The sequence below is a fragment of the Rhododendron vialii genome, chromosome 13a, assembly GCF_030253575.1.
Source record: "Rhododendron vialii isolate Sample 1 chromosome 13a, ASM3025357v1".
Lineage (NCBI taxonomy): Eukaryota > Viridiplantae > Streptophyta > Magnoliopsida > Ericales > Ericaceae > Rhododendron > Rhododendron vialii.
Window position 1 is genome coordinate 21,043,865 of NC_080569.1, and position 10,166 is coordinate 21,054,030.

Consider the following 10,166-nt stretch of genomic DNA (forward strand, 5'->3'; position numbering starts at 1 on the left):
ACCACCAACACCGTTCTCTGTCCCTAGACTCCCTACCTCCTCCCTCTCCTCTCCTTTCCCCTCCATCCCTCCCTCCCCACTCACTAAAAAATGGACACAGTCAGGTAAGTTGATTTCTAGCACTCTGAAAGTCTGATTCGTGCTTATTTATTCTATTGTTTGGTTGGTATATAAAAAGAAGAATCAGACTTTGATTTTCAAATTGTATTCTTCTTTCATGAACGATCTTTGTATCCTTCGACAAGGATTTTTAATTTCTATTTTTTCCTTGTTGCAGGTCATAAGATTAATAACTTCTTCGGGTACCTTGTATTATCAGAGGTTACTACTTTGATCCTTCTACGTATATTTGTTCTCCAACTTTGGTCCAATGTGTTTTACTAGGCAATTGGGTTGTAGCCTTTTCATTTTGGGTGTATTGGTGATGTTTAACATGGTAGCTTTTGATTCACTTATTTTTGATGAATCAAGAGATTTTCTTCTTCTGTTTAGTGATTATTTGGGACCTGATCATTGCCTGTATAAGAGTAAGGCATCATCTGCCACTAAATGTTTGACACTGGTAGAGGAAACTTCTTCATACTCTACAATAGAGATTTACTACAGAAAGGGTTAATTTTTTTTTAGAGAGACTCTTCTGAGTTCGAGTGCTCAACAAATTCATGCCATCAGTATATTGTTTCCATGATGGCAGATTTTTTGGCTGATCTTAGGTAGCTTTCTTACAAGGACTCCTTCAACTTTTGCGCAATAGCCCTAATTTTTTCTCCATTAAAAGTGAAAAGGCTGATGGTTTGTTCCTATACAAAGCTTAAAATGAGTACGACTAAGGTATTATTCATTCCCTGTTCCGAGTTGTTCTTTCCTTTGATCTTTCCTTTGAGGATACTTGATTAGTAAACGGTATAAACAAGAGAGGAAAGAGAACACGGTTTATTGTCCAATGCTTTGTTTTTTGGGTTTTCATTGTCCAAATTGCATTTCGCAAAGAAACTTGAATATTGGATGATAACTTTATATATTGGTCTTACATATGCGAGCTTGCTTCTTTGTGGGAAAAACCTGTACAAGTATGTGAAAAGTGAAAACCTTTTTGCTTTTCTTTTTTTTTTTTGCCAGATGAATGAGGAAAGGATCTACATGGTGGATGTTCTACCGGACCCAAAAATGGTCCTCTCAATGCTAATGAGTGGATATGTAACTTTCTATCTCTTACTCCTGTATTGCTTTTGTTGGGAAACGAATCCCCAAGACCCAGTAATAACGCGTACAGATTAGACAACAAAAATTGCAAAATCCTACAAGGCGGAATTGGGTTTTACCACAACTCATGCGTCATGAACGCTAATTGAACTTGTTACAGCACACCTTGCTGTATGCCACGAATACTACTCGACCATATCTTACGATCTTCTACCGAATTCCCTGCACGTCTAGAACACGAACCGAGTATGGACTCTTTCGTGATCTGTTTGCTCTCTCTAAGCCTGCCTCTATTTACTAAATAATAGAAAAACATCAATCTGACCTAGAGAGCATAACATGTATATGTAGGGCTACGATAGAGACCTAAGGAGTAATAAGTATGGGCTCCCAGTGTAAATAAGAAAACCTAATCCCACCAGGATTCTATTTCTTATTTCACTAATTATAATTCACCCAACTACAAAATTATAATTGCATTCCCGTCTTTATCTCAATTATATTACGAGCTCCATGATATTAAATACTTATTAATCTCCCTACGTTAAGGTTACAGATACCCGTTGATTAAAATAAATTACTAACAATCTCCCACTTAATCAACATCTTAACTTGAGACTAACCGCTTAACTTATTTGATATGTCAGATACAAATATCTACCTACAGAGTTTGACATAATCGAAACTTATAAGTTTACTCAAGGGGTATCATTAATCCCTACTGGGACGTGGATTCCATCAATAATTAATAGCTGTCATATACATAATGTTGCTACCCAACTCACCGAAACTATTGACCGTATAAAGATCTCACTCTTTAATGAATCAAAGTCAACAACATTAAATATATACCTTTAATAATTATCTTTGGATTAAGAGTATAAGTATTCATAATAACCATAAGGTTCCAATTGTCTTATAAAATTAGTACAAAGACAATTACCTCAATGCGGTCCCGTTCAATATACACAAAGTGTACTAGCACAATGAGTTGGAATTAAACCGTTCCCTGTAGTCAAGACAGACCTACTAAATATTGTACTGCAGTCCTATCGTTGGTGTGTCCAGTTCCATTTAAAACTGTGAACTATATCTTATATTTTACAAGAACCAATAATTTGATCTTCTGTGTGCAAGCCGAACTCTATACACCGGATCATCTACTTTGTAAAATAAAAGACACGCATGCACAACATACAATAATATTATGCAAACATTGCCCATAAAAGATTCTCATAAAAAATGGATAAAACTGATTAATAAATAGTAGTCAAAAATTAATCCAATACACAAAAGCATGACTTTTAGTATAACTTTCTAACAAACTCCCACTAAAACTCAAAGTTATGCTGCCACGCATCTCACTCCCTCTACATGACTATCAAAAGTCTTAGCCTTTAATCTATTCGTAAAAAGATCTGCTAGGTTGTTTATCGATGCGATCTTGGACGCACCTACATCACATCGCTGAACGATCTCTCGAATCAAGTGATACTTACGCTCGACGTGTTTTCCTTCTTATAAGTCAATGGCTCCTTAAGAGTTAACAATTCCACCACTATTGTCACAATAGATATAATAGCTAATTGCACTAAAGGAATCACTTCTAGATCCATCAAGAAGTTTCTAAGCCAAACGGCCTCTATTGGCTGCTTAAGAAGCTACCACATACTCGGCTTCCATGGTTGAATTAATCAATGCACGATTACTTGATACTCCTCCAACTTATAGCTCTACCTCATAGGTAAACACATATCTCAAGGTATACTTCTGGAATCCTTATCTGACACAAAGTCTTAGTTTGTGTACCCATAAGGTATTAGACTATCTGACTGGTAAACCAACATATAATCTCTAGTTTTTTTTAGATACTTGAAAATATGCTTCTCTACAGTCAAACGCTCTTGCCCTGAATTAGACTGAAATCTACTAACTATGCCAACGGCACAGCAAATATCAGGTCTAGTACATAGCATAGCATACATAAGGCTTTCTAATACCAAGGCATAAAGAACGGCCTTCATCTTCTCCATCTCCTCAGGTGTCTTACGACACTGATCTTTGGATAAGTTGATTCCATGTCTGAAAAGGGAGGAACCCTTTCTTGGAATCCTGCATGCTAAAACGAGCAAGGATCTTATGCTAAGCCCAACATCCTATACTTGCAATCTCACATAAGCTTAATTCCAAGGGTGTGATCGGCTTCTCTCAAGTCCTTCATATTGAACTGGCTAGATAGTCACATCTTTACCGAAAACAAAATTCCCACATCGTTTCCGATTAGCAGAATATCATCTACATATAGTACTAGGAACACCACCACTTTTTTGTTGTGTTTCTTGTACGCACATGACTCATCTGGACATTGATCAAAACCAAAAAAACTTGATTGCTTGATCAAAACGGATGCTCCAAGATCTAGATGCTTGCTTGAGTCCATGAATAGACTCCTTAAGCTTGCACGACATGTGCTCTTGACCCTTTGTTATGAATCCATTCGGTTTCATTATGTGGATGCGTTCATCCAGATTTCCATTAAGGAATGCAGATTTCACAGCCTTTTACCAAAATTTCACATATTTACCTTCTAGTTTCTCATTGTAGTTGCAGGGTTCAGCATGTTGTTCTTCAGGGATCATATCATAAGATTCTCCCAAGAACATATACCGATAGGGTGGGACAACAACCCTCCCACTACGATGAGGTACCGGTGTGTCAACAACTCTTTCTTGCAGTGTAACCTCCTATACTATTGGTGTTGAAGAAGTTTTTGTCGGTCCCTCTCCTCTCAATTTCTTTAGAACAATCTTGCTTTTGGGCTTGTGGTCTATTACACAGTCCTCTTCTAATAACCGGGCATTAGGGCTAACAATAACTTTCTTATCCGTAGGACTATAAAATAGTCCACCTTTCGTTCCTCTAGGGTACCCCACAAACAAGCAAACTTTTGTCCTCGATTCCAATTTATCTGCGTTCCCACTCAGCACATATGCTGGACTACCCCAAACCCGAACATGTTGCAGACTAGGTTTGCGCCCAGTCCACAGTTCTGTGGGTGTAGATGGTACTGACTTAGACGGTACCAAGTTAAGAATGTACGCTGCTGTTTCTAGTGCATGTCCCCAAAACGAAATTGCTAAATCTGAATAACTCATCATTGATCTGACCATATCCATAAGAGTCCTATTCCTTCTCTTTGCTACACCATTTTATTGTGGCATACCTCTAGCTGACAATTGCGATGTAATCCCTTCAGCTGACAAGTAGTCCCTAAACTCTCCCAAGAGATATTTACCACCACGATCAGATCATAATGTCTTGAGACATTTACCCAGACGCTTCTCCGTGTCCACCCTATACTCCTTGAATTTCTCAAAGCATTCGGACTTATGGTGCATCAAATAAATGTATCCAAACATTGAGTAATTATCAATCAAAGTGATGAAATACTCAAAACCACCTCTTGCTTGGACATTCATGGGTCCACCCAAATCAGAATGAACCAATTCCAACGGCTCTTTGGCTTATATCCTTTTGCTGAAAAAGGCCTTTTGGTCATTTTACTTTCCAAACAGGATTCACAGACTGGAAGTTCCTTAACTTCTAATGAACCTAAAAGTCCATCTCTAACTAGTCTAGAAACCCTATTCAAATTAATATGACCAAGACGCAAGTGCCAAAGATACGTTTGGTTCAATTGAGAAGGCTCATTTCTCTTACATGACATATTATTAGTGTTATTCAATTCATGCAGTTGCATTATAGGAAATATATGATTAATAAAGTAGAGATTATCTACCTAATAAAACATAATGGTGTGGGCCCCCACACAAACACAAACACAAACACGTCCAAGGGCTAAGGTTCATTTGATCTAAGGGTTGTGGTGCGTCCTCCTATTCTCATTTAAGTATCCACATTCTTTGAACATATTACATTTGTGCCATCGTAGATCTGAAAATCGTAACACAGTTTCCACGTTTGTTTCAAAATTCAAAATTACTCTCTCTCTCTCTCTCTCTCTCTCTCTCTCTCCATTCCAAACCCTTTTCATATCCACCCCCAGGATGGAGAGGTTGCGAGCTCTAGATCTGATGGGTCAATTTTAGTCGTTCTTGCTCTTTCTTCTTTTTGGAAATTCACAGATTTTGCAAATCAAGTCGATATCAAGTCTGGTCGGGAATCCGTGAATCCGCTCTGATCAAATCAAGTTGATATCATCAAGATTTACCGCTGCTACTGTGGTACGAATTATGTTCATTGATTTAGTTAATTTGTTCTTGAATCTTGATTAATTGTAGTTTTTTTGGGGTCGAGGGTTCGATATGATTTTTGGGATTGTGTGCGTGTCCCAGGACAATATCTGTTGGAATTCAAACTCATTACTTTTCTTTTTCTTCTTTTTGGGTAAGTCAAGCTCATTGCTTGGTAGTTAAAATTGGGTATTTGAGCAATGTAGTTCTTTGTAGTGAGCTAAGGTATGCGTACGAAGTGTTTGATGAAATGCCTGTGAGAAATGTAGTGTCGTGGACGAAACTGCAGTTATAGCTTTCGGGTGCTGCAGTTGCAATGCTGTCCCCATCGCGAGATATGGCAATTGCCAATTGGCAAATTGTAATCTTGGGTCCGAGTCATCTGACTAAGCTGGGAGCAGGGGTATTTTTAATTTGCATCTTTGTTCAAACTTGCAGCTTGAAATTGCTTATAAGTGGTATTTTTAATTTGCACCTGTTAAAATGCAGTTTATATGCATGTGTAGAGTCTGTTAGTGTATCAGGCGGGCTTTTTTTTATCCCAAAATTGGTTGATTAGGTTGTTAGGGTATATCTATAGCTTCTTCTCTGTTGCGTAGTTTGGCCATTTGTCTGCCTTTTCATGATGGACCAAAATTGGTTGATTTTGTGTAGTTTGGCCATTTTAACGTTCTTTTGAAAATTGATCATAAGTTTCAAAGCTAAACACAGTTAAATTTACAAAGAGCTGGGAGGGTTCTGATCATGTCATGTGGGAAGAATAAAGAACCAACAAAATACGTAAGGATTTGTTTCTTTCTTTGTTATATGGGGGTTTTGAACGGACCAATTCGCGTCGACAGTAGGATTAATCGCTCTCCCATAAAGTAGTCGAGGTGTGCATCGTTGGTCCAGCAATATTCACCAAAAAATTTGCTAGCACCACACCTAAGAATGAATTTATGAAAAACCACGCATGCACTTGATTCTGCACTTGATGCGTAGTTTGGCCTGCACTTGATTCACCAGTCATAATGTAGTTTGGCCTGCACTTGAAGTTAGACATTGAGTAGGAAAACTTTTTTTGCTATTCGATCCCATATATTCAGTTTATTGTGTTCTTTTGTCATGATCATCCTGAATTGTTGTCCATTTATGACCTTTTTTTTAAACTTTATTATTTATATACCTTCAACACACGTGTAGACACACTCTCCTCCATAAGGTAGGCGGTGAGGTTCGAAGCGGGTTAAATTGTTAAACTGTATTTAGAAAAATTTTGTGGACTAATGTCCAATTTATCGTAGTTAGTTCACGTTTCCTCATATTGCTATCTAATATGGAACTGCTTGGTATTCTTGATTCTCACTTTTCAGACTATTAACTTGGAAAACTTTGCAGGAACTGAATTTGGGTCCTTCCACACACTTTTTACTCAAGGATTGTATAAGGAGCTCTGATGAAAAACTCGGTTTCTACTGCACCTTCATTTTGTACCTACATTTTGTTTTTTCCCTTTTCCATTGTACCTTCATTTTTTTGGAAAGATATCGCGGGAAGTGAATGTGTACATAGGCCGCCTAAAATTAATGGATTCTTGGGCAATACAACTCCATACCAACTTTGTTAGTTGGTATATGCTCAAATTGTGGTCAAGATCTAACAGTGTAGGAACCCAGTGGCTAGGATTCACTTGATCCAATAGTCTTTTTCCTTTTATTCCTTTAAATTGTGGTCAAGAAGCCTATTTGCATATACAAGTTGACAGGTCAGCTGTTTTGAGTCATAATCTTCACACCTTTCTTATGCATTGTAACTTTTGGTTGATGCTATAAAATTGTACATTGTTGCTTGGTTTTCTTGCCCTTTTTTTTTTTTTACTGGTAGTAGATTTATGAGAACAAAAGTTGAGAAGATGGGGTATTTATTGAGTCTATATACAAGTAGTAGATTTATGATGAGTTCATTGCATGTTTTAATTCTGGGTTGGAGAGATCTTGACAAATCAAGAATGGCGGCGGGGAAAAATGCAGAATAGAGTATGCTTACATTTTTTTCTTATGGTCTTAGCTATTGTGCTTTTACCATCCTTAATGAATGACTCCCTGTTTTTTGGATATTCTGCAGATATCAAAAGAGGAAGGTAGACTAAAGAAGGATGTGGAAGAGGAAAAAGAAAAGTGGAAAAGAAAGCATGAGCATGAAGATCAGTGGGTGCCTTCAAGAATGTAATACTCTCAATTCTTCAATTTATATTTTCCAACATGGTCGCCTTTAAGATTCTTATGTTCTTTGTCCTCACTTTTGTACACTGTGCTAGATTGGCATATTAATATGACGAGGACATAGGTTAATGCAGTTGTTAATGTGTCCATCATCGTTCGTATATTGTACCATAACTTGCACTTCAATTGTTGCATTTCTGCCCTTGGCCTTGGAAAAGTGATATGGCAGAATCTATGAGATTGACTGTATTCAAGAACCAATTTTAAAGAGATTATAAAACACAATGGCTCCAATATAAGATAAGTTGTTGGAATCCACTGTCCTCTGCAACATACTCTCTCACTCTTTCTCTAATACTTTTTTGGTTTTGATTATCCTTTTCTCTATTTTCCTTTGTCTAGCTGTGCATTGGGGGAACCATTTCAGGGGTTTTCTCCAGGCCGTACTAAAACTCTCTAGTTATCATTCTTTTGTTTGATGTTCACTGCCTCATAAATTTGATGCCCCTTTGTTTAATGCCTCATAAGAATACAAATAACCCACATTTTAAAAAGTCTCTCATTTAGGAGTAGTTCTTGGGTTTTGACCACATCTAATGATTCTCACCAAGTTTGTTCATTTTTTCTATGAATGTCAGGCTGTACTTTGATGAAATCGAAGATGTGAAAATCATCCGGTCATTTTAAATCTACTGTTTTCTGTGGAAATCATCCAGAATTTCCTATTTGGTGGTATGATTCCATTTTTTGCTTTTCTCTACTCTTCTGGGATTTGAAGAGTCTGTTGTTAGTGATGGGACTTAATCGAGTTCGTTGGAGACTTTAAGCTGAGTCTGTATACTCTTTTTCCGTTTTTTTAACTTCCTTTGGCTCTACTTTGTTATGTTTTTAAGAAGGTAATTATGCGAGGATACTATTGGTGTCCTCGGCAACATATTACGGAGTTGCTTCCAAATTAATGGCTCTCCAATAATGCTACTAAATCTTTTTTGAGCTTGTCGTATTCATTCCAAATGTGCAATACCCTTTCATCTGAATGGCCTTATTAGAATGTGTAGACTTCTAGCTATCATACTGCAGTGGGCATGAATGGCGGTATTATGGCAAACTTTGTTCGATGAGTTGTAGGGATTGGATGAACAATTAAGGCATGTGCATGTTTTTTTGCCTTTGAAGTATTGCGGCATCATTAACAATGACTAGCCCCTTTCATATGTTTCTTGGTGGAAGTTCATATGAATTACGTGAATGAAATGATCAAGCAACCTACGTTAATGGGATACTATGACGCACAGACACGGATACAAATACGAACACGGGGATAGGGGAATTCTAATCTAAAAAAATGGGGACACAGATACGACGGGGGACACGCCACGTGTATATTTATTTATATAAATAATTAATTAATTATAGTTGACACCCAAAAAATTACAATTTGACCCCCATTTTTTAAAAACAAAATTACAGTTTGACCCTTGCTATGCCCCCGTAAAAACCCACATTAAATTATGGGAAACACCACATGGCATGTCTCCGCCATGTCCCCGTATTCCCGTGTCTGACACTGCGATACTTCGACCTCTAGAAGTGTTGGTGCTTCATAGATGGGATAACATTCATGTTGCAAATCTGAGATTAGCACCAAAGCTGTTCCATTTTCTTCTTGGCAGCTCATGGCCATTTGAAGTCACAAAAAACTAGACTCACATCCATAAAACTAAATGAAGATATGGAAGGTCACAAAAAGTTGGACTCACCCTTATGCCATTACCTTTGAATAATGTTTTGGCTTCGCTTTCTTTGTTTTTTTTTTTTTAATGTAGGAATGTGATTTTTAAGATCAGTAGGCACGGCCAATTCGCTAGGTAGGAATTACAAGTATTCTTTTGAAAAACACAACCATTGTGACTATACTTTTAAGTGTTTGTGATTTTGATAGTAGGGTGGTTTGGATCATCGTTGATAGTGCCGTAGGCACGGGCAATGCTCTATTACTATCACTATATATATAAAAGTAGTGAATTTGTCAGGGTGTTGTGAAGATCTTTGATGCTGATGGTGTACATTTCTGGTCTATGTTGAGTGTATTTCTACTGCAAATTTATTTCTCCGTGATATGATGGTGTCTCTACCCATGTTTGACAAAATCTCATCTCTCTATTGGAAATATGCTTATGTTTGTTGCTACTGTTTTCTGCTTGATTTTAACTTTTTACCTGGTATTTACTGAGATTCCATAAGCAAATTAATAGTTCTTTGTAGCTAGCTTAAAAGTTTACTTGGGGGAGTGCCATAAGCAAGGGTAATTCTCTTTTGTTCCTCTAAGAAGAGGATCACATACTACACACTAATGAATTGATTTAGTGTTTGAGCCACTAGCTAGCAAGTGCTGTAGGCATGGGCAATTCCAACCGGGATGCGTAGTGCCGTAGGCACGGGCAAGCACTAGTCCACCAATGAACCAGAATAGATAAAACGTTTATTTAACTTAATAACCACAAAG

General features: G+C 37.4%; 1 long non-coding RNA gene across 1 annotated transcript; it reads left to right on the forward strand.

Annotated features, from left to right (window-relative positions):
- Positions 1-1,530: 1,530 nt before the first annotated feature.
- LOC131312877 (uncharacterized) lies at positions 1,531-8,650 on the forward strand. The gene is made up of 2 exons (XR_009196008.1): positions 1,531-7,663; positions 8,299-8,650. It is a non-coding gene; the product is annotated as an uncharacterized LOC131312877 (long non-coding RNA).
- Positions 8,651-10,166: the final 1,516 nt, after the last annotated feature.